Genomic DNA, 26,455 nt, shown 5'->3' on the forward strand with positions numbered 1-26,455 from the left:
GAACGGTCTTTTCAGGTGAGGTAGGGTCTTTGAATTCCACATTTCTCACCAAATCTTGTGATATGTACTATATCAATTGGCTAAGTTGGAACTGTTTTCCAGAACTCCTTTGTCCACAGATTGGAACAGTAGCTGTTTCTTTTTCTTTTTCTTTTTTTTTTTAATGCTGAGAAGGTGAAGGGTGCCGGTCTCTGTCGGAACTCATGCGTGTTGCCATTTATCTACAGGCTCACCTTGTTGGCATGGAGCAGTAACTGGGCTCCTGCCAGATCCTCCTGCTGGATCAGCTTCCCTCAATCCTGGACTGGATGCATATTTAGCTCCAAGATGGAAGGCACCAGTTTCTCTTTCAGCAGCTCTCTGTGGACTTCAGGTGCCAGTGCCAGAGACAGAAGTAATAGCTTACATCCTACTAAGACCTCTTCACCAACTTCCACAATACTCTAAGATCAAATACCTATAATGTTTAAACATATATTTATTTACCTAGAAATATAATATATGTATATAAAACATGTATACATTTTACATATAATTGATGAACACAAAAATAATGTAGAGATGGTTTTGTTTAAACCTTAATGGACACATTGTATACTAAAGCATTATTTTTAAAAGTTGCAGATGTAATTTCTTTAAATACACAATGAGTATAGTTTGGGAAAGATTTACTTATTAATGAGGAAACCAGCAAAATGGTAAAAATAATACAAAGAAGGATATAAGAGATCTATAAAAAGAAAGCTAAAGAAAGAATGATGGAATATGATTACTGAAATAGATTAAAAACTGGTTTGTGTGTTACATAAAGAGCAAAATACGACCTTTGAGATTGTCTACCATTGGGAGAGAAATCATTTTGCATCTTAACTGGACAAAAATAATTCATATACTCTTAATTTTCTATAAGTTAAGGTATAATTTTAAGAAGTCTGTGTAGGCCCTAATCTACAGTAAAGAGTAAGTCATACAGTGATATCCAAGAGTCAGATGTTTCTTAGACTTTCAGACACTATAGCAAAACTTGGATATTTCACTGTTGTCTTTTTCATTTATTTTAGGATATTTATATGTATTTTTACTGTAGAGAATAGCCATATTTGAAATTAAAAGGATTTTTTAATTTTAAAAATGGTGAGAACCACTGAACAAAAGAGTAAACTATAACTGATCCAATTCACATTCTGAAGTTTAAAAAAAATAACATAGCTGTTTAATCCTGGAAGTTCTTACTTAACTGAAATTTTTTCCCTCCATTTCTAATATCAAAATAAAATTGCTCAAAATTTCCACATTTTAAATAACCATAAAATCAGGTCATTTGCTATTATTTTAAGCAACTATATTTATTTTACTTTAAATAACAATAGCCCACATTTACTAAGGGCTTACTCTGTGGCAGGCACCTTTCTGAACATTGTCCCATTGAAGCTTCTGAGCCCAGCGGTGCCGTCCCTGGGGAGGTGCTCCAGAGGGGCATCAGCCCAGAGAGCTCAGCTCTAACCAGCGCTGTCTGCTGTCTCTCCTGGGAAACTCCTTGAAAGATACATGTGTTTATTACGTACTACATATTTCACGGCCTACCTCCTTCTAAGGGGCTTTTCATGTTCCATCTACCTCTTTTCTCTTGCAGTGTCACAGTTTTAGATGTTATGACTCTGAATTCTATTTTTTCAAATCCCAAACAATGTTCACAGTAGGTTGGCTTGTTGGGTTCCTCCGTGGACATCTAGCTTTACAAATTGTGCCTCAAACAGAACTACTGCTTCCCTCGACCAAAGTCAAAAATAAAAACTCATTTCTGTGTTCCATGTTGTTGGTGATGTCACCATGAATCCCAAGCTTTTTTCCTAATGCATTTCTCTTCTACCGGAGCTGGGTACAGGGTACAGAAAACACTAATTTTAGTTAATGATAAATAAAGCATAACATTGTTCCTCCCCTAAGATAGTTGTATGATTTATTCCCTTTCCTCTGAAATTTTTGATAAAATGCCATCCTCCTAACGGGACTGCTTGATCATCTCTCCAACTCCTACTGGGTGGCCCAATCCTCCCTATCCATCTCCACTTTTTCTTTTCTCTAGCACTTACCAAACTGCTAACACCCTATATAATTTACTTATTTATTATTTTACTGTTATTGTCAGTTTCTTTTCATAAGAATGTCAACTCCATAGGGCAAAAAAAAATTTTGTTCTTTGTGTTTACAACATATCACTACTACCTAGAACAGGGCACAGCTGGCACTATATAAATATTTGTTCGATAAATAAATAAATCCATTAATAAATTTTGTGGAAGAGCAAGCACAGCTATATTATAGTATGAACTACAAAACTCTTTTGAATTGAAAATGTCAAACATCAATGAAATTACTTAGATTTTTTTCTTCAATTTGGTGCATATTTTTCCACTTAAATAAAAATTAGAAAGAACACTCTTACTATTAGAAAAAGGCAAATCAGCATCCCTTGCAGTAAATACAAAGCAACCCTACCAAAATTCTGTCATTATTAACATAAATATAAATATACCATCTAAAATCTGCATTCCAGTAATAGCACACATCCCATACAGTGAGAAATACCAGTTTAAGAAATTGAAGAAGATTCTAGATTAGATTACTCACTTGCAAACCTGGAAGAGACTGTAGAAACCAGCTCACGATAGATACGCACTGGAAGTCAAGAGGGTTTGGGGTGACTTTGTTTTTAGCCCCACTGTAATGTTGGGGGCCTCCACCATCTTTTCATACAGCCGTTCCAGGACACTTACTTGGGTGCTTGCTGCTTGTACCTGTTATAATTATGCAGATCCTCTCTGACAATTACTTGCTTCTGAGTTTTGTTTCTTTTGGAGCCTACCTTTGTTTTCTGGCTCCTTCACTCCCATAGAGCAGACTCATCTTAAATGTCACTTTTTCCATGATCTTTGTGTTTCTCTTGTACTATTCATTTCTATTCTTTTGTATCATAGCACTTTCTTTTTGTAACTGTCTTATTTTATTGCGTTTCAGCACAGAAACAACATTATTTAAAAATTTCCTCTCTATACCTAGCAATATACCTTATAAATAGTTTGCGCTCAGTGAAATTTTTTGCAGTGAAATGAATTGTGTCTTTCTTACTTCTTGGGGACAAAGCCCTGGAAAAGGTGATGCTGGTGGTCTTTCTACATTATGGGGCCCATCTGTTTGCTTTCACCTGTTTCCCACCTGCTGTCATTACTAGCACAAAACTCCATCTGCTACTTCTCCACCTCTTCCAAGTCTGACTTGGCACTAAATCTGTCAAACTCTACACCAGAGTTGCCTAGTCAGCATTACTTTTCCTTAATGATTTTTACTAATTGCTAACATTCTGTTTTATTTTATTTGCCTCTTGAGGGTATCTTTGAGATATGAGTAAGGTAACTAATACTGAATCAGGACAATCTGTCAAAACTCTTTGAAAAAAGCATTAAGCGACCATTCAGGTTTAGAAATGAAGTGGGGAGATACAGATGGCAGAGTGTGACCTTGGGAGATCATTTCATCTTTCTGGTTCCTAGTGTCCTTGCCTTAAAGATGAGAGGATCAGGTACCATGTCTCTAAGGTCTCTTCCAAATGTAACATCTCTTATAGCAAATATCCTTCAGGACATCCTCAATGCTATGTCCTTCACAAGTCTTTCCTGACCTCTATCCTGCTAAAATGAACCCTCTGATTCCTGCAGTGCTTAATTCTCTTCTATCTCACTATGACTCCTTGTCCTGTACAGTAATTAGCTGTGCCTGGCTCTATTATATCAACCCCTTCCAGTGAGCTGTGGGTTCTTGAATACAGTAACAAAATCTATAATTCTCCTAAATGCATAGCAAAGTTCATTGTAGATGATATGTGTGGTATACATTAAATATTTATTGATTAAAAATGAGTGAATGAATGAACTGGAAAAGTATAACACCATGATACTTCTGTGCTGAAAGAAATTAGGAAAATGCTGTGGAATGGATAGAATAATTAAAGAAATTTGAGCAAGGGTAAAGAAAGTGACTCCAGAAAACAAATGCAATGCTTAATTTAAACATTATAATGCTCTTAATGTGCAAATATAGAAGCCTGTGGAGAAGATGAGTGATGGAAAATTCTGATTCTAGAATTGGATGCCTGGTTTTCATCCTGATCCTGATGCTTTGTATGACCTTGAGAAAGTTATGTAACTTTGTCTCAGCTTTACATCAGTAACATGAGGGTACCTCTTTCACTGAGTTATCGTGAGAATTCAGTGAGTTCCTGGTACCTATTAAGTGCTCGATAAGTATCTGTCCTTGCAACAGGTACTGCAGTGGTTTAATATGTCTTGTCCTTTAGCACACAACATGGTATTAATGGATGATTTCTTCTAGAAGCACTGTTAGCTTTCCCCAGCTTTTATGACTATTGGATAAGTCCTACTTACATCTTTATATCAGTACAAAAAAATCTTAACTTAAAAATAGCTAAAAAGCACTGAGGCATTTTAAAGGTGACCTGGATTCTTGCCCATCCAAAGCAAGTTTATTTTTTGCAGGGTGAGAATACTGCGATATTTTTCTGTTTAAAAAACTGACAAAGTATGAGTTGAACAGTATACTTATCTTCTTAATAATGTGTGCACATTAGAGAAAAAAATTAATGAGTGCTATATTAGCTCAGGATGTTGTAATGAAAATACCACATATGATGGGCTAAAAATGTTTCTTTCTCATAGTTCTGGAGGCTGGAAAGTCCCAAGATCTAGACACTGACAGATTTGATGTCTGCTTGGGTCTTGCTTCCTGGCTTATAGATGGCCATGTTTTTGGTGTGTCCTCTTGTGGCAGAAGGGACAAAGGACCTCTTTGGAGTCTTTTCTATAAGGCACTATTCCTATTCAGTAAGACTCTTCCTTAGAACCCAACCATCTTCCCAGAGCCCCACCACTAATTACCACAACACTGAGGATAAGTTTTCATATACAAACTTTGGGATTATGTAACATTTAATCATTAGCAAGCATGAGCATTTTCTCTTAAAACTTCAGAACAAAAATTCTTTAATATTTTTATTTCAGAAACAACCAAATCATTTTCCAAAATCTGTCATTTAAGATTAATTCCTTGAGGATGGAGTTGGTGATTAGATTGTTGACTTTGTAGTCGGACAAACCAGGGAATGCTTTCTAGCCACGTGAAACTGAACATTACCTCACCTTTCTGAACCTTAGCTTCTCTATTGATGATAAAAGAATAATAGCATAACAGCTTCCTTACTCAAAAGTTCATTGTAAGGATTAAGTAAGATTACATAAAAGGCACTGGATATATTGCATGGCAGGAAATAAAGGATCAATACATAATACAGCTATTATGATTTCTAAAAACCCCTCTTGCAATTATTCAAACAAAATGGTTCACTTTAAGTTCATTTAGAAATACTGCATTTCATAAAGATGTTCCAAGTTTCTACAATACCAACTGATTGAACAATCAGAGGAATTTTTTTATATGAAATACAAAATTTTTGAGCAATGAATAGTCTTTTTAGTAAGGTGTTACATATCCTGAGATAATGATACCAGCACAATCAAGTCTCAATGTCACCTCTCTTGTTATTGCAAGACTGACAGGCCACAGAATTGTTATACTTCCAGAGAAACAGGAAAAACATTCTCTCCCAGGCAAGGATACGGGAGCATTCTGGAAGCGAGTGGCTCTCCACTGCTTTGCCCAGCTGACGGAATATGACCTCCAGCGGCACCTCTGCCTGACAGGATCCAGAAATGCAGGGGCTTCCCGGAGGTCAGCATTCGCCTTTGCATTCCTCTTCGCATCCTTAACTGGCTTCACTCCATTGACCCCTGCAGGATCCACTGTAGGAAAGCACATGAAAAATTCAGCTATGCCACACAACTCAGTCACAACACAAGGTGACTTCACAGGTAACTTCGGAAATAGAGGAAATGATATCCTAAGGAGTTGGGGGGAGTTTTATAAAAGAGTTATTTTGAAAGCACGTTGATGATTTAAGATCCTAGAGTGCCATGATGAAAACAATCTCGTATCTGTTAATGAGGAGAGAAGCAGTCTCTGGTTCGGGTGACCCTCTTGAGCTCTGCTTTACTTCACAGCAGTTCCCTGACAGCTCACGGAGCTGTGTACACCCATCTTTTCATTTCTGCACAGAAGTCATGCTCAGAAGCCCACAACAAGCTGTTTTAAAATGCCAGGCTCCCAGCTGCCATTCTAAGACTCAGCAGCTCTGTAATTTCTTCACATATTTTCATCAATGGCTCCTACAAATAAGGAAGCCTTTATGAGTCTAAGGTTATCATAAACTTTTGTTCTGAAACAACCCATTATCCATTATCAGCTCCATCACCTGTTCTTTACTCACAGAAGGAGAACATAGAGAAATGTCATTAAATAAATGGGGAATTGCTAAAAAAAAAAAAAAAAAAAAGGATCAAGCAACAATTGCTAACCATGAATTAAAGTACTAGAGTAGAACTGTGTCTCATTCTTATTAGGTCATTAAACCAGAGAAAGCCAAGGAACATGAAGAACCTTGCAACTTTAAGTACCATAACTGTTTAGCACTTAGTTCTCTCTCTTTTCTCCCTACCTCCCTGTCTCCCTCCTTTACTACCCCTGTTTCCACTCTGTCTTCCTCTATCCTTCATGTTAAGATTCTATTATTCAAATGACAAACACAAACCTTTTGAGGAAAAGAAAAAAAAAGGGATTCTTCTACAGCTGTAAAAGCTATTGTATGATTCTGGCATCACATAGTACCACTGAGTAATATAGCCACTCTGATAGCTCGTCAAGTAGTTAGTTGGACTGTAGATACCATCTAGTGTGAATGACGAGATCTTTATGGAGAGGATATTTCTCCTTCATTACTCATGAAGGTATACAAAAATGGGAATACTGGAAACTGTAAACTGAGTTTATTTCAGGATTCTGTAAAGTTAGAGATGTGGGTGAGGTACAGTTTGGCAGAACTCCTTCATCAAGGACAGAGGGGTCTTGGAAGAACAACTTATTCTGAGGATAAGCTGGGTCCAGAAGGTGGCTTCTAGGAAAAGGAGCCAGAGCACCCAGGTGAGGACAACTCTGGGATAAGATGGTACTTGATGCTTGGTTATCATTCCTTTCCCAGCACTCATAGACTTATTTCCTGAGAGGAGCCTCCCTGAATCCACAACTTAAACTGTGCCTTCTAGATTATTCTCCCACACAGTATCTGTAGTCTTCCCTCCCGGTAAAATCATGCATTAGTTAATGTGTTTACCAGTTAATGGCTACTTTCTGTGCTTGACTATAATAGCTCCATGAGGCCAGGTACCTTGTGTGTTTTGTTCTGTATTCTGTCCTCATTACCTACTCCATGCATTTTTTGAATGAATAAGCCAATGAACGCATAAGTACTAGAGGAAATAGAAGTTATAGCAAAGGGGAAAATGAAGATCACAAATCAGGTACATTGAGCACAAACATGAACATTTCCATTAGCTTTAATTACATTAATAAGGGCAGACATGATGTACGCTTTTGCAGATCTATGTCTCTTAGGTACCAAACATCAGGAACTTTCTCTTAGACATCAATGCTATCAGCAGCAGCTAAGATGCTGTCGCTGGAAAGGGGGAGGAGGACATAGCCACTTGTGCTGTTGATAGGACTAAGAGAAAGCAATACAGGAGAAAGAGCTTAGTGCTTTGGAGAGAGAAAATGGCTAAGAGGATTACATTTGGAGTTCACATCTTGTAATCCCCTAGGAAACTCTCAGAACTGTTTAGGACATTTTTGAGAAAAACTCAAATCCCATTTTTATAAATTTCCTTTGAGATTTACAACCATACTAAAGGGAGAAAAATAGTTTATCAGTGTTTGAATGTTTTGATGTGTATATACATTTTGGAAAGGATAGAAATTTATTTAAAATATTCTCATAAGGACAGAAATTTATTTAAAATCCTCTCATAGTGGTTACTTTTGAGATTACCAGCGATTCTATTTATATCCTCTTTACCTGCATTTTCTAATTTCCCCCATGGAACAAGGAATTCTATGCATAAAAACAACTTGAGAGTTAAAGATGTGCTTTCTTGTGAAAAGTGCTTTTCAAAAAAGGAAAAACAAATTATGTTTATTTCAGCATATTGTCTTGAGGAATGGAGGAGAAAAAAAAGGAAGTAAAAGAAGACAAAGTCACTTATTAAAGGGCATGATGACCTCACAAGGTGACATGAGAGCACAGCTCCTGCTTCCTGCATTCTTTCCTGCAGGTGAGCAATTGCACTCTTAGCTCATGTGAAACAGGAGGCAAGTTCAGATCTGGGATTTGGGCTCTTGTAGTAATCCCTGTCCACTGCACAGAGAGAAGAAATGAGCACATCAACACTTCTGTGAGGAGCCCTTGCCTCCAACTTTGCTGTTTCCTTTCCCGTAAGACTCCTCTGTTGACAGCATTGCAGGGCAAATTTGAGCCGTATTGGGATTCGGGGCAGACAGAATCATCAGCAATGTGTCCTAATAGACTTTCTTGGTCAGACTTTTATTGTTGGTTCCATAGGAGAGTCTCATTTCTATATACTGAAAATGCTAAAAACATTAAAAACAGTAGAACAAAAATAAAACATTCCTGTTCATTCTGGGTTTTGTGTCTGTTTTTCAGATTTGTCTGCTTTGGCAGCTACCAAGGGTTCTTCCTTAAGCAGAAAATAAAGGTTTTCCATGGCAAAACAGTGAATATAATAAGTGGAAAATGGAGTTGACTAATGAATACTAATAGGTAGCTTTCTATCTAGATTACATAGAAATAGCCCATTGAAAGCACCTTCTTCCACTGGGCAACACAAATGTGACTGGCAGCCACCTCTTTGCCTTTGCCCTGCTACCTCAAATATGCTCTTTGAGGCTTGCCTGGTTGCTCTGTCTATCCATAGGTATCTGCCCACTTTTGATTATCTCCTGAAAATTAATTTCTGTTTAAATGGGTAACAATTTGAAGGTTTGAAAAGTAAGGAGAAAACTGCTTAACAGTTTCTCTTAGTGTAAGAAAAGTCAAAGAATGGCTATGCCATCCCACTCCTCTGATTTGGGCTTTCTCTAATCTTGTTCTAGTTTCAGTGGCATGATTAAACAGTGTCAGCCAGCAGCAACAAGCAGGAAAACAAACCTTTACCCAGGGCCCATTTTTTTTTTTTTTTTTTTTTTTTTACCAGGTGAGGCTCTGGCAGAAGAATAATTTAGGATCCTTAAGGGCAAAACCTCAGGACTTCAAAACAAAGTGATGAGAGCCAGGTGTAGCTCTGTGGTAGAGCTCCACAAAAAAATAATTAAGTTAAATTTAAAAATGCAAAGTCGTGAGTCACTGAAAGAAAGGAAGTGGATTTTACCAGAAATAGTTCCCAAATCAGATGCTCTCAGTTTCTCATCGTACTCTGTGGCCTTCTTCAGAATATTTCCTCTGCCCACAAAGTGGCTTCACATCCCAATCATAAAAGTGTCATTTATCCCTTTCTTGGTCTTTTAGGGAATCTCCATACTGCTTTCCAGAGTGGTTGTATGAATCTGCAGTCCCACCAACAATGTACGAGCAACCTTTTTCCCCATATTCTTGCCAGTATTTATTATTATTTACATTCTTGATGATTGCTGTTATAACTGGAGGGAGACAAAGACTTCATATAGTTTTGGTTTACATTTGTCCCTGATTGGTAAGAATGTTGAACATTTTTTCATATATTTGTTGGCCATTTTCAGTTCTTCTTTTGAGAAATCTCTGTTTCAATCATTTGCCCATTCATTGATCGGGTTATTTGTTATTTTGGTGTTAAGTTTTTTGAGTTCTTTATGTATTCTGGTTATGAATATCCTGCTGGAAGAGTAGCTAGCAAAGATTTTTCTCCCAGTCTGTAGGCTCTCTCTTCGAACTCTTAATTATTTCCTTGTTCTGCAGAAGCTTTTTATTTTTAGAGCTTATTTTGAGGTTCTAGCAGAGGAGAGCAGCTACTCATATATCCTTGACAGTCCTCCTGTATGGGGGAAAGTTGTCCTCTTCAACCTAGCATGCAGCTTTGGGAGGGATTCACATGGAACACTGAGGGAAGAAGGGGACACCTGCCTAGCCAGCCAGATCAGCTAAAATCAATGCTGGGGATCAATGGGATGACAGATATCCCAGCCAGATTGTCCTCACATTGAAGAATCTTTTTATTTTGAAGCCATCCCTCTTATTGATTCTTGGTCTTATTTCTTGAGCTTTGGGAGTCTTAGGAAGTCAGTGCTTGTTCTGCTCTTTTAGAGTGCTGACCCCATGTTTTCTTATCGTAGTTGCAGTGTTTCTGGTTTAGTTCCTAGGTCTTTGATTCACTTTGAGTTAATTTTTGTGCAGTGTCAGAGATAAGGATCTAGTTTCATTCTTCTACATGTGGATATCCAGTGTTCTTAGCACTATTTGTTAAGAATACTATCTTTTCTCCAACTATGTTTTTGGCTCTTTGTCAAGGATCAGATAACTATACCTGTATGGTTTTGGCTATATTTTCTGGTCTATTCCATTGCATATGCCTGGCTATCCCACTCTTTGATATTTATCCAGAAAGACTAAAATCTGCATACTATAGCAATACATGCACTCTAATGTTTATAGCAGTGCAATTCATAATAGCTGAGTTATGGAACCAGTCCAAGGCCTGTTAGCAGACAAATGGAGAAAGAAAATGTGATTATACACACACACACACACACACACACACACACACACACACACACAAAATGGAGCTTCACTCAGCTATAAAGAATAAAATGATGTCATTTGCTGGCAAGTGGATGGAACTGGAGAACATCAAGCTAAGTGAAATAAGCCAGGCTCAGAAAGTCAAGATTCAGAATGTTTTCTCTCATTTGCAGAAGCTGAGAGAAATAAGTAGTTTTAAAAACAGGGATCTCATGAACATAAAATGGAGAACAGTAGAGTATTAGAAGGGAATTGAGAGGAATGGAAGAGAGATAAGAATGAAAAATGAAATGGACTAAATTATATCACACCTATAGGAATATATCACAGTGAATTCCATTTTTATGTACAACTATTCTGCACCAATTAAAAATAAATAAATAAATAAATAAATAAATAGACAATCAGAGGATCAGAGAAAGGGATCTGGCAAAGGAGAAGGCGGGGGAAAGGGGAAATACTAGGGATTGAAATGGAGCAAATTATATTGTATGCATTTATAAATATGTCAAAACGAAGCACACGATTATGTATAACTATAATGCACTAATAAAAACAAACATTTCAAAAGTGTCATCTGTTGATAATTTGCTTCATAATATCTCTACCTATTAATAGCTGGAGACCTAAAAAATAAATAGTCTCTGTGGAGAAGAGGGGAAGATTAGAATGTACAGAGAGAAGAGGTGGAAGGGAGCATAAAGACCACATCTAATTATCATGCAGAGAGACTTCAGGGCAGCTTTGCAGAATGACCAAGTCTCTCCTGTCCTACCATTCTTGCAATACCTGGGAAATTCACCGGACAACTTCCCCAGCTCACCTGCAGCAATCCTAGGCAGAAATAATCATTCCAACTTCGGAACTTCCATAGTACTTTGATCTTGCACCAGAAACATGGCTATAAATAATCCAACTCATATTACAGTTAGCTGTGCTCTCGTTAATGACAAAGCGGTACAATGCAAGCCTTTCTGCTAGGACATGTCTCATCCATTTTGGTATTAGCAGCTTCTAGCCTAGATTCAGATACTCAGGAAGCTTTAATAAACAACCTTGAATGATATAACGCACTGAAGAGAGCTTAAGTGATGTTTACTGTCACAGGGTTAAGTAATGTTAGAACCAAGACTAGAACCGCACCCCTGCTTCCTGAACCTGTCTTTCAACACTCATAGAAGTCTATTGTCTCCTGGGAATTAAAGCTCTAATCATGCCATTTTCCTGCTCAAAAGCCAAACAAACAAAACCTAAATGGTGCTCCATCACCAAAGAAGTTTGGACTTCCCAACAAATCTGCTTATCCCTAGTCTTCTCCATTTCCATTTTGCTTCATAAACCAAAATCCTAGCTAGAACCTAGAAGAGTGGATAGCATATTATACTTGCTTAAAAAAATCTGTTGAATAGTCTCTTTTCAAAATATTTTTTAAACATTGTTTTTAGTTGTAGGTGGACACAATACCTTTATTTTATTTTTATGTGGTGCTGAGGCTCAAATCCAGTGCCTCAAGCATGCTAGGTGAGTGCTCTTCCTCTGAGCCACAGAGAAAGGGAATTGATAGTGAGGTTGTCACCATAAAATGATTTCTGCATCAGAGAAGTTATTCTCAGCAGTTATGCTCAGCAGTTCAAGACTCTAAAACTTTTACCTTGGAAATGCAGAGTGTAAAATATATCCAGAGTACTTTCATATTGAAAATGCCCTTGTTATATTCTGATTTGGGCTAATTCTGAGAAATCCAGTGGATCACTAATCTTGGCAAGACAAAAATAGAGAGTTCTTCTCACTGTGAAATCTCATTCAAATTTACTCAAGTAGTGTCTCTGTACTTCTATGAGACAACTATAAGTAAAATAAGTATTCTCATATGAATAAACCCTCAAGAAACCTGCATCCAACTCTGGGTGATTTTGTTCTATATTAGAGATTTGTGTTCTTTTATAAAATGTTCACTCCCACTGAAGTAAGAGCACAGTGTGGTAATTTATCATTTACTAGCAGTTTGGATTCTTTCCCCTCAGCACAGATACTACCTCTCCAAAGTTGGCAAAATGAATTACATATACTGTTTCAGTTCCAGGCAGCTGCTGAAAAAGAAAGGATTTGAGTCCAAAGAAACCCATCTCTTTATGAATGGAGCAGATTTAATTTTTAGCCAGTAAAAAATTTGATGATTAAAAAAAAATTACCTGCTTGGGAAAAAAGAAAAACATTTCAAGTAGATACATGTTCTCTAATCCATTGCAAAGTGTAAAATGTAAGGTAGATTGTCAAGATTCCAATATTATGCACATACTTTTGTTGCAGTCTAGAGCCTTCCCTGAGAACATCTGGCAAGACTCATTTCCTTTCCCTTCTTCCCATTTAGCAGTAAATCGTGCTGTTTCTCATTTCCCCAGCCACGCGCCCCCTCAGGGAACTAACTGTGGCTCTTGGGGCTTAACATGGTGCTATTCTTACATCACATTTGTGTTTTCACAGTTGCCCTTGGTGCTGCGACCTCAGAGATGAACCAAGGATGGGAATTACCAGCCCTGAAATGATATCACTTGAGGAGGGGTTTCCTGGAGACGCTCAGATCCACCCAGAGAGATGAAGGGAGTTAAGAGAGGCTTTGCTTATGAAAGAACAAACTGTATGTATGTGGAAAACCCATGAGAGGAAAATGGAATTCTGTGGCAAGTCAACACCCTTCCAAACAGTCAGAACCCTGACGCTCTAGCGGGAATGTCCAGATCAAGGATGCAGGATACGAATTAAACATTTCTGAGTTACAAAAGCATTTTTAAGAAGAAGAAAAAAATCCCCTGAAGAGATCATTCAACACACATGCAGGCAATCTTTAGCACAGACTGCCTAGGAGGATTGCACAGGTTAAGGGCACCAGGTGGTGACGAGATGTGTGTGTTTCAACAGAGCCTTCAGGAAAGCAGTTAAGAGCCAAAGTGAGGTGGGCCTTCTGGCTAACAGATGCACAGTTCAAATGGCTGCTCTACTATTGCAAGGGAGACAAAGGGCGGGCAGAAGGAAGGAAAGAAGGGAGGGAGGGAGGGAAAGGGAGAAGTATGTGATCCTGTGATGTGGAATCTCTCAAAGAGAGTAGTCCTGATAATGTGATGTTTCAAAAGCATGCATGCCAGAACAACTACACACACACACACACACACACACACACACCAAGAATGACAAACTCAATGGTAACCTCAGCAGATGGAGTTCTTGAACCCTTTGATGTTATGGAACAGTCACAAGACAACACAAAGTAAATTTCCAAGTTTTAGAAGAAACAACTGAATGGACTGAGCTTCACAGCAGGACAGGGCAGGCTCCCACTCCCACCACATCCGAACACTGTTAGGAACACACTGTTAATGAGCTTTCAACCATTGTCTGAATATGCATATAGGTTTTCTTAAAGTTTCTTACAGAATCAATAATAATAAATATTCCACATTCATACTACATAGAAACTAAGTGAATTGTCGGTTCAGGGAAATGTTTTCCACTCCAAAATCCATATGAAAAAGGCTGATTGGAACTGAGTTCTTGAGTGGCTTAAAGACTAATGGAGTGCTGGGGTTGTGGCTCAGTGGTAGAGCACTCACCTGACATGTGCGAGGCTCTGGGTTTGATCCTCAGCACCACATAAAAATAAATAAATAAAATGAAGTATTAAAAAAATTAAAAGGATTTGGCTTGTTCAAAAGTAGCTATATATACATAGAGCTGCCCCTTAGGGTTGGGTAAGTTGTGCAGTACACAACCTGCACAGCCATCTGGAACAGACTGTCAATAAAGTGGTGAATGTTAGGAGAGAAATGTTTCTTCCACTTGAAAGATCAGGAACAATTTCCTGAGAGAAGTGATGTGCATTGGTTGAAAGGATTTAGACACACAGATGTTGGAATGATGGTAGAAGGAAGCTTAGAGGAAACATCTGTCACCTGTGGCCCAGGACCACACTGACCTCAGGCCAGCATGATGTGGTCAGTGTGCACCTCTCCAGCCAGACTTCCTCAAGAGACTCCTTTTTGTATCTGCTGATGTCCTTACATGTTCTCTCCCACCCTCCCTTCTTTCTCAGCTAAGCCACCTCAGGATCTCAGCTTAGGCTGTCCTGTCCATCACCCACCTTCTATCCCAGCCTGGAGCAACGGCCACTCCCACACATTCCTGTAGCCCCAACTGCTCTGTCACACTGCTTACCACATGTGTTTTGGATTTCTTATCTAGATCCTCCACAGAATTACAGGTTCAAGAAGGGCAAAGACTGTATTTACCTTGTTCACCACCAATTCTCCCACAATAACAATGTGCATGATACCTGATAGATGCTCAGTAAACAATTTTTGTATTGCTTACATGAAGATATTTTGCCACATTAAATTAAGGTATGATTTTGAGAAAGATAGACCTGAGTCATATACTGGGATTTATGTACAATTTAATATCTTTCAATGGTACTTTTATTTTAATTAGAAAGAACTAAATGATTGATGGTGAGATTGCTTATCCCTTTAATTTTTAAAACTTTAAAATTTTAGAACATTTGAGACTATTGTCCAACTAAATAAGTAGATTTCCCTCTATTCCTATTAATCACCACGTGGCAGGAGTGTATAAGTTCCAATTATTTTGAAAGTACAGAGAGCATATAAAAGGCTAAAAATACTCACTTCATGCCAGGGCCAGTCTGTGTTTTGGGGATACAGTTAGAATAAAGATGGGGTGCAGCGTAGAGACGAAAAACAGGTGAAGAAACCATGATTAATAAAAAGATCTGGGGCTCCTAAGTGCTTTGAAGAAAACAAAATGGAATTTGTGGCAAGAGACTGAGACGAGAGCCCACTGTCTCAGGTGTCTCTGAGGAAGATTCATTTAAGCTGAGGCAAGGATGATGGGAAGGAAGCAGCAAGAATTTGGGGAAGAATGCAGAAGGGACTGGCAACATGAAATTTTAAAATCAAACTTCAGAGATTTTACTTTAAGGAAATGTGTGTCATTTGAAGCCAGGGAGAAGGATAATCTAGGCTTCTACAGTTTTCCCCTTCCTGCCTCCTCCCCATTCCACAAGTCCTGCGTGGTTTGCTTTCAAGCATCACCTCATGTTCAGCGGGGCATGAGAGGCAGGTAAAGGAATGCTATGGCTTGAATGTGTCCCTGCAAAGGTCACGTGGTGAAAACTCTGTCCCCAGTGCAAGTGTGGAGACTGAGGCCTTCGAGAGGCAATGGGTCATGGAGGTGCTGTTCTCACGAAAGGACTCATTCCATTATCTCCAGAGGCTGCTTGCAATCCTGAGAGTAGGGATCCTACCGAGGATGAGTCTGGCCTCCTCTCGTGCTCCCTCCCCCACTTATGTCTTCTGCCACATCATGACATCAGACCAGCCCTTGGATCATGACTTCATACAGTCAATTAAATTCCAGAACTTTGAGTTAAAAAAAAAAATGTCTATTCATTATGAATTGCCCAGCTTGTAGTATTCCATTATAGCAGCATAAAATGAACCGTGGCAGATGGAGAGCTTTACGTTTCCTTTGAAATTCCATTTTCCATTTCCTATGTATATACCACTAAAAGACTCCCCCCTCTTTGTCTTCCAGCCCTGAACCCGTCAGCCTTCTCGTTTGTAAACTGCCGAAACTGACCCTGCTTCACTTCAGATGAAAACAAATTATTGGAAGGATATGAGGATTTTATTAACATGATGAAATGCTGGAGAATCAAGATTAAACATTGACAAAAAATTGAGAGCCTAGCAAGCAGTGAATAGAGCCAGGACCTTACAGGAGTTCCTTCTCAGGGTACAGAGCAGAGCATCACTACTCCCTGACACGCTTTACTAGCACCACCATGCCGGCTGCTGACCACAGGGCTGCCACTCACTGGACCACTATTGCTTCCAGGAGTAATCTTTCAATACTCTTTTGTCTTCATTTCCCTCCCTCCAGGTTCAGATTCCTTGGCAGAAACCAAGGAATCCAGTTGGCCAGGTCTGGTCACATGCTAACCCTTTCCTTTTCCCATTTAGAAAATGAGCACACCCAATCTATCTCTAGGTGCTACTGTCAGATTTAAATTAGATAAAATAGAATATGAAAGTAGCTCTTATCGACGCTGTTGGTTTTTGCTCCTATATTGAGCCCACAGGGTTCTTTTGGATGAGCAAGGTAGCTAGTTATGCCTTTATTCTAATTCTAATTGTTGCTATTTTTATTCTCTCATTTCATCTCCCACCCCACCCCCCTCTGTTATTTCTTCTGTCTCCTGTCACATTTTCTTTAGTGAATGTTAATATTCAGACTTTTAGGTTAGCCTTTTATAAATATCACTGGCCAATCTGAGGATTTTCTTTCAGTCTATGGCAAAAGAATGTTTCAGGCATGATTATCAGGACTTTCTTCTTTCCTGCCAAATGTTCTAATTGATGGCTTTGTTTTGTTGTTGAAGGAAAAATAGGTATTCTATTCTCGGTTTTATTTTATTTTTTTATTTCTAAGTCCAGAATTAGCCTGGAAATCTGGAGGTTCCAGAGGGTTACTTTCTAGAACTGAGTTTTTCAACCTCAGCACTGTTGACATCTTGGGCCAGGTAATTCTTTGTGGTCAGGTCTGTCTTGTGCGTCGTCTTATGAGCCAGCTGGGACCTTTCACAAACTGTGAGTCTAAGGAGAGTCTTGAATGTTAAGGGACATCAGAACCATCAGAACATACTAAAAAAAATCCTGACCCTACCCTCAATATACGGCTTTGAGGATGAGCAATGTACCCTAGAGATACAGTCAATTACAACCAGGCCTCTCAGTTAATTTTGATGCAAAAGTCCACTAACATACATTGAGAAATATTGGTTTAAGCCTCCTTCACATGCAGAATATAAAGATTTTCTAACTTACTGTTGGCTCGCAGGAGTCACATATATCATCAGAAATGACACACCGGTCTTCACAGGCTTGATCATGATCCTGAGACACCCTGAAGAGCACCAGGGATGCACTGCAGCTTTCTATTTAGCTAAATTTGTAGTTTTGCTTCTAGTAATTAGATGATGTGCCACTGGGAATTGAATAGCTTGTCTTATGAGCCAGCTGGGACTTTTCAACAGATAGATGTTTGAAGCTGTGATGCTAGACTTTAATAATATCTACATTGGCTATAATAACCCCTGCTGTCTTAAAAAAAAAAAAAAACAAAAAAAAAAAAACCAAAAAACGCCTCTCTACCTCTTCTCCCAAATTTGGCACTTTACTATATCACCTGGTCAGGTCTGTCTTGTGCATTGAAACGTATTGCAGTACTACTGGCTGCGGGTATCTCCCCTCTCCTCAGCACCAGTGAGACAACCAAAAAACTGTCCTGGTTGAGAGCAGTTTATCCACGCTTATACAGTAAGTAATTTATATTTAGTCTAGATACTCTGGATTATAAAACATTTGTTTTATTAAGCTTTTCATCACCGTGAGCAAATGTCCTCTCATTGAATTTGGCCTGTGAAACATTATGATAAAGAAAACATGGAGTCTTTTCAAGGTAAGAGGCTCCTGGAATTTATTTCCTAGACTTGGAAAGCCTTTGAGTGCTCTTTAGTGGCTGTTATGGGACAGAGCATCCAGTAACCAAGGTACAAGTGCAGCCTCAACCTCCATGGAAGCAGTGGACAGGACTGTAGAACCGAAAAGTAGCCCCGAAATGACTGCCATCGTCTAAATGTAAGGTAATGAGGGGCAAAGGGGTGGTGGTGGAAAATGGAATAAAAAGAAATAATTGGAGACAAAATTGCAAAGAAAGACTAGCTAAAATTTGTCCATTTTCAAAAGAAAGGAAAGAGAATGCAAAAATCTAAAAGCATTTCCTTTATGAAATCTAGGAGACTGTTAATATACCAGTGCCATTGATAACACTAGAAAAACCAGGAGAGCACAGGTTTTAGGTCTAAAAATGTGATTTATTAAATTTGAAGGGTCAGTTCAGCTGGAAGTGTCCAGTTGGCTCATGGAAGAGTGGAAAACTAAACTCAGGAAAGGGTGTGGGAATCTGCGCCCAGATTTCATTCCACCGTGAAGAAGCACGTATATTCTCTAAGGAAGGGAGTATGAGAATCATGCATTCTTAGATGGCTAAAAAGAAAAGCTTCAAAAATACTTATATTCAGCAGATAGGAGAGGGGAAATGCGCTGGCATCTGAGAAGCCAGGCAAAATTCCGTGACTGTGTGAAGGAAGTTGTGAGGCAGAGAGGGCCATTTCAAGGAAAGAGCTGGTCAGCTGTGTCAGTGAAGTGTCTAAAGATCAAGGGGAAACTGGAGGGAGATGACATGTTGATGAACACAGTGGAGAGGAATTAAAGCAGCTTGTGATAAGTTGAAGGCAAATTTGAAGGAAGATCATTTGGTGACAGTCCTCCAGGGATTGTGCCAGTGACACCTTATATTTCATCTCCAGTTCCGCCTGAGCAGATGGCACAAATGAGAATCCCTTCATGAGAGATTTCATCTGGATTCATAACCTCATCAGTCCCATTTCCTTATTTGCCTCCAGAAGGGCTAGAAGCAAACTCCATCTGCATTCCCAGAGGAGGCAGAATAAGGCTCATTAGCGAAATGTTTGAGATAGCCCTGCTTGCAGGTTGATTAAAAAAAAAAAAACAACTTTAAGAATTAGCAATATGTTATATGGTACATTCTGTCACCACCACCAATCCAGGATTTAGTGCTTCATGGTATAGCTTTATTTTCTATGAGATATAGTTTGTGTCAGAACTTCTAGGTTTCAGCATCTTAAAATTAGCTATTAAAACTAAGATTTATAAAGTTATTTTCACACCAAATATTAAGATGGGTTATTGCTGTATGTATATACGAGACTATATGACCAATGTGATTCTGCAACCTGTACACTCAGAAAAATGAGAAATTATACCCCATTTGATTCAAATGTATAATATGTCAAGATCATTGTACTGTCATGTGTAACTAATTAAAACAAATGGAAAAAAATTAAAAAGATGGGTTTTCTGTAAGAAGTGGAAAATTACACTTTCTTAATTTTCAAATTTAGCAAACCACAAACCAAACCTTTTCAAAATAATAAATCCCTATATTACACCAAAGTCCTCTCTATTCTATCCCAGAAGTTTGAAATAAAGTTCAAAATTAACATATTTTATTCCTGTAAAAAACTTCAAATTTCCTCTTGATGTATTGGCACTGCTCCTTATTTTATGTTTATGTCTTGAATTTCATTATTGCTGTTTCAAACACTTTATTACATTTTGCTCTCCTGTGTGATGGATTAGAAATAAGTGAAGAAATAAGACTACAATTTGATTAATTACAGTCCAGAGGTTATAATCATGTCTTCAGATTAATGAAAGTAATTCCTTTTGTTACAACAGAAGTAATCCTTCTATAGACATAATTTTTATGCATGGTAATAACCTTGCATTTTATAGTGTTATATCTGGTTATAAATAATGGAGCACTATTTTGAACTAACCCCCATATTTTTACCTTAATTAAAGGTCAGTAACCAAACCAAGCACAGGAACGTGACTGGGCTTCAGAAATCATCTAGAATAATCCAGGTTCTGTCTGTGTTCCCCTTTGCCCTTCTATTTTGTTGTTTTCTTTCTCTGAAGACTGGTTTCCTCTGTTGCTCAGTCAACATATGAGACATAAAAACAAATAGCTCCCTGATGCTGTGTCTTAGAATTCAGTCATTCTGGGAGACACTAAAATGTTTTCTCACAGTTTTGATTTTAAAATCCCTAAGGAGAAGTCTAGCTTGTGTTTCATCAGTTGTCCATGCTTACATGAACCAATTCTGACCAAGGAGTAGGTCTAGAGAGGCAACAGGGATTTTTGTCACAACCTATCACAATGAAGAGGGGCCATGGGCTCATTGAACAAGATGGCTGCCCTGAACTGGTGGCCATTTTGATGAGGAAGTAGTATGTGTATGAGGTCACCTACACAGTGATAAAATAAACTACTGATCTTGCCACATATTAAAAAATAATCATTTTCTTCAAAGAAGGTTACGAACATGACTATTATTTGAGAATGTTTAAATAATTTTATTGAAATATGTTTATCAGGGCTGGGGATGTGGCTCAAGTGGTAGCACACTCGCCTGGCATGCGTGGGGCGCTGGGTTTGATCCTCAGCACCATATAAAAATTAAAAAAAACGATGTTGTGTCCACCGAAAACTAAAAAATAAATATTAAAAATTCTCTCTCTCTAAAAAAAAGAAAAGAAAAAAGAAATATGTTTATCATTTTGATGATGTATAAATTCACTATAGTTAATTTTAGTTGCCTACTGGGAGACTCCAGTAGAAAATCAGCTGAGTTGGGGGACACATTTTTTTCAAACTCAAGATAGTGTTATCTAATCATTAATTGATGAGGAAGGGAGTTTGGGGCTCAGTGTTATTGTAGAGTTGCATGTTTGCTTTTCCCTAATGCAGAGAACAGGAAGTGAAGACTTACATTCCCTGCCTCCCTGGAAGCCATAAATGGCTCTGTTAATCCATTGTGATGAACAGGACAAAAGGGGGAGTCTAAGAGCACTACCCCTCTGCCCTCTGCGTCTCTTATTCCTGCCTAGAAGGATACCTAAGGTGTGTCAGCCACCCTAAGGGTGTAGTAGGACAAGAAGAGAAGAGAAAAATCCAAGGCTGCTTATGCTTGGATTTTCTGCTGTGTGAGGCAGATACATAACTTGTGATCCACTCTGTAGTGTTTTTGTGGAACTCACAGCTGAACACAACTCATTCCTAACATCAGAAAAGTGGCAAATATAAGGCTAAGCCTTGGGACCTCAAGGTGGTCAACTTTTACTGCAAGTCTTTTTGCCCTTGTGATAGTTAATTTTATGTGTCAACTTGACAGATCCACAATGTGCCCATATATTCTGATAAGATTAACATCCGTTGACTCCATATACTGTTTAAACCAGCTTTCCTTCCTCAATGTATGTGGGCCTCATCCAACTAATTAACCTGAAAAGAGCAAAATGGCTGAAGGAAAGTCCTCCTGCCTGACAACTTGAGTAAAGACAGTCTCTTCCCGCTTTGAGACTAGAAATGAAAAATTAATGCTTGGGTCTTGATCCTGCTAGCTTTCAGTCTAGAACTTAACACTATTGGCCTTCCAGGTTCTCAGAATTTCAAATTTAGACTGGAACTACATCATCAGCTCTGCTGACTGCAGGAAAGCTTGCTGACTGCTGATCTGGGAACATCTTCAATTCCATAATCATGTGGGGCCAAATCCTTCTCCCTCAGAGATGTGTGCATTTCCCATTTTCTCTGAAGGACACTCTTCAGTAGGTGTGATAAGCTAAAAAATAGTCTTTGCAAAGATGTCCACATCAGAATCCCCAGAACCTGAGAATATAGTATCTTATGTAGTTAAAGGAAACTTGGAGGTAGGATTAAGTTAAGGATCTCAACCTGGGAAGATTATCTGGAGAAACCTAATGCCTCTTAAGGCAAGGAGCCTCTTAAGAAGAGGTAGGAGGGACAGAGACATGGGAAGAAGATGGAAGTACTCAGGTGGAGTTCGGAGAGGAAGAAGAGGCTACAGTGCTGACTATGAATGTCGAAGAAAGGACCTCAAACCAAGGAATGCAGGTAGCCACTGAAAACTGGAAAAAGCTAAGACAAGGGACTCTTCCCTAAACCTCCAGAAATAAGGCAGCCCTGTGGACCCAATTTCAGACTTGTGACCATCATAATACAGAACAATAAACCTGTATTATTATAGTACTAACATGGTGGTAATCTGCTAGAGGAGATGTAGGAAACGAACAGAGGGGTTTTAAATGACAACAGTATCAACACAATGGGACTCCTGTATAAGTCCCCAAGGAGTCATGCAACCTGTAATCAACCCCCACATCCACTCAGGACATGCAGGGGCAGCCTAAGGCCATGCCCTTTTGGTAGTTAAATTTTCTTTTCTGATCTAATAAGAATAGTAATGTAGACTTAATGGCAAATCTGAATTCTTTTATCCAAAATTGACTTTGAACTTAGCTATCCTGAAGTTTTTGTGATTAGATGTATGTACTGAGTAGAAATTTCGTTCATGTGACATTTAATATAGAACTCTGTGAACGTATGATTAATTTTTTGCAGATCAGATATTACCTCATTATCAGATTTATGGAAAGTAGCAATGTAATTATAAAGTAGCTATTTTCAGCACACTCTGCCAGGTTATTTCTCTGCCAAATCATTATGCCCTAGGAAATAGCACATGGTATTATTGAAAACAAGTTGAGTCTCGTGAGCAATCACTTCAGATAATTGCATCTTTATTATTGACAGTTCCCTTAGGAATTTTGGGTCTCGAGATCTGCTCTGCTCTGGGACTGCAATTCATTAAGGTTTCCATCCTGAGCCAGTTTTAATTAAAGTGTGCTCCTTTTCTCTTTAGTATCCCATAGCTCATTTTTCTTAGCAGGTCATGGTTATTGTAGAAATCCAGCTGTTGAATTAATCTGCGACCCCCACCCCACCCCCACCCCCACCCCCACCCCCCCCCCGCTCTTTTTCTGTCATTTCAAGGAACCTCCCCTTGGCTTATAAGGTCAGCAGTTTACTGAGTTAAATGAACATAAAACTGTGCTTTCTTTTACACAAAAAGAAATCCAAAAATTGAAAAGGAAAAAGAAAAGGAAATTAGGAAGGAAGGGAGAAAGAGAGAATAAGAGAAAAAGAAAGTGGGAAAGACCTGTAGACCAGTCAGTTTCTCAGTTTCTATGTTTTAAAAAATAAAACTGGCATTTGGAGACATTCATAAGCCGACACAAGCTTATGACAACAATACTACGGCTGTTAAATGAATTTAATGTCCTAAATACAGATGGATGTTCAGATCTCTTCATTGAAATTAAAACTGTCTTGTGATTATTATAATAGGCACATTTCTGGAAAACTCATAATTTTCATCCCCTTTCCAATATGGTATTCTAAACTGCCTATGATTATTATTTTATGCACAAGTGAAATAGATTATTGTTTGTAAGTGAAAACAAAAAAAAGTAATAAACAAGTCTACCATTAACTGCTTCTCTTATTAGATGTCATTGAGGGACAAATTTGTTTTGACAATCCAGGTCCCCCCTCACTGTGAGGTTTGAAAAAAAAATTTAAAAGAGTCTTGTTGTTCATCTAATGATGTAATAAATATTCATCAAGTGTTTTCCTTGAGAAAGGCCTAGTCCAAGACACTGCCTAGAACACAGAATTGTCTGAGATGGGCTTCACTTTCTGATCATGGACTGAATTAATTTATAAATGCCGACTCTCCTCTTTCTCAGGATCTCAGAGGCCCTCCCGCCCATCAGCATCTGAAGGAAAGGTAGTTGGTTAAGAAACACCATATAGTCACGAGAAAATGTTAGAGACAAATAAGACAACAGGAATAAAGAGAAAAATAATATCACAAGATACATTAAAAAAAAAGTGTGAAGCCAGGCACAATGGTGCATACCAGTAATCCCAGCAGCTCGGGAGTCCGAGGCAGGAGGATCTTGAGTTCAAAGCCAGCCTCAACAACTTAGTGAGGCCCTGTCTCAAAAATAAAAGAGGGCTGGGATATGGCTCAGTGGGTAAGCACCCTGGGGTTCAATCCCTGGTACCGGAAAAAAAAGGAAGATATGAAAGAACCTGACAACTAATTGGCCATACAGATAATTATGAAGGTAAATTTGTAAAACTAGTTTGTTCTTTAATTTCTTTAAAATACATATGACAATTTAAAAGCAGAAATTAAAACAGTGCCTTAGGGCTGGAGTTGTAGCTCAGTGGTACAGTGCTTGCCTTGCATGTGTGAGGCACTGGGTTCAATCCTCAGAACCACATAAAAATAAATAAATAAATAAATAAATAAATAAAATAAAGATATTAAAAATAATTTTAAAAAACACTGTCTTAGGGAGTTTAGTATACATAGATATAGATGTATGTAAAAACATGAAAGCTATACCATAAAGGAATGAGTGGAGAATGGATAAAGGAAATAAATCTCATTGTTGCAACACTGTTACATTAATGTGAAGAGGTATACTATTTACTTAAGGCTCTGAAAAGTTAAAAATATGTATTTTAATTTCTAAAACAACCACTAAAAATTAATGCAAAAGGTATAGTTGAAAAGACAACCAGTAAATAAAAATAGAATTTTAAGAATTATTGATATAAGCTATAAGACAAAAGAAAAGAAGGAACAGAGGAAAGAAAAACAGAGAAGAAATGCAGAAAATAAAACAACCCTAATCTAACCCTATAAATGATTACATTAAAAGTTAAAGGATAGCATAGTTTATTAGAAGGCAGAGATTGCACTGAGCGTCTTTGTGGTATGCGCATGCCTGTAATCCCAGCGGCTCAGGAGGCTGAGGCAGGAGGACGGTGAGTTCAAAATCAGTCTCAGCAAAAGCAAGATGCCAAGCAACTCAGTGAGACCCTGTCTTTAAATAAAATCAGTGATTGAGTACCCCTGAGTTTAATTCCTGGTTGCCTTCTCACCCCCTCCAAAAAAGGTTGGAGTTAATTGAAAGCAAAGCAAGATGCAATTATTTTCTGTCCATACAAGATACATTTTAAATATGAAAATGTAGATAGGTTTAAATTAAATAGATAGGAAAAGAGAGGGTATGTATACAGAAAAGCTGCCGTGGCTGTTTACTATCAGATAAAATAGATTTTAATACAAAAGTGTTATCAGATTTAAATAAGGAAACCTCATACTCATAAAAGTGTCAATCTCTCAGGAAGATGCATCAATTGCGCGCGCGCGCACGCGCGCACACACACACACACACACTTTAGGGAGGCTGATGCAGGAGGATTGCAAGTTCAGGCCAACCTCTGTTAACTTAGCTCTAGGCAACTTAGTGAGACCCTCTATCAAAATAAAAACTAAAAGGGCTGGAGATATGGCTCAGGGGTAAAACCCTTCTAGGTTCAATCCCTGATACCAAATAAATAAATAAAAGGGCCACAAAATACATGAAACAAAGATTGACAAAGTTACAAGGAGAAATAACTCCACAAACACAGTTGGGGACTTTGAAGACCCCTCTCAGCAAGTAATAGAACAACCAGACAATCAGTAAGACTTTGGAAAACCAGACAACATCATTCATTACCTCATTGTGATTGCTGTTTACAGGTCAGGATATACAAAATCTGCTCAATAGACACTCTTTTCAAGTATACCATGGTATGTTGATAAAGGAATCCATATTCTGGGCAAAAAAAACAAGTCTGGTAAATTTCAAAAAGATTCAACTATTCAGAGGGTGTTCTCTGACCACAATACAAAATAAATTAGAAAAAAATAAGATGTCTAGAAAACCTCCTGATATATGCAAATTAAACAATATAAGGCTAAATCAGCCAGAGGACCAAGAAGATCTCACAAGAGGAATTGGAAAATACTTTGATTTGAATAAAAACAATAACAAACAAACAAAGAGGCTGGGAATGGAGCCTAGTGGTGGAGAGCGTGCTGAGCATGTGCAAGGCCCAGGGCTCAATCTCCAGCGCCACAAAAAAATAAAATAAAATAAATAAAGTAAATTGTTGAGCACAACTACAACAGTGCTTAGAGGAAAATGTATGGCTTTAAATGCTTTAATTACAATATAAGAAAAGTCTAAAAGCTAGGACTAAAGATCTACCCTGAGA

General features: G+C 38.2%; 1 long non-coding RNA gene across 1 annotated transcript in view; it reads right to left on the reverse strand.

Moving 5' to 3' along the window:
• Window positions 1–5,344: 5,344 nt before the first annotated feature.
• Window positions 5,345–26,455, reverse strand: part of LOC308658553 — a 110,104-nt gene continuing 88,993 nt past the window's right edge. Inside the window, exon 4 of the long non-coding RNA XR_014024189.1 lies at window positions 5,345–5,873. This is a non-coding gene — a long non-coding RNA (uncharacterized lncRNA). The remainder of the gene's footprint in view (window positions 5,874–26,455) is intronic.

This window comes from Spermophilus citellus (genome assembly GCF_964194105.1).
Source record: "Spermophilus citellus genome assembly, chromosome: 10".
In the NCBI taxonomy this organism is placed as follows: domain Eukaryota; kingdom Metazoa; phylum Chordata; class Mammalia; order Rodentia; family Sciuridae; genus Spermophilus; species Spermophilus citellus.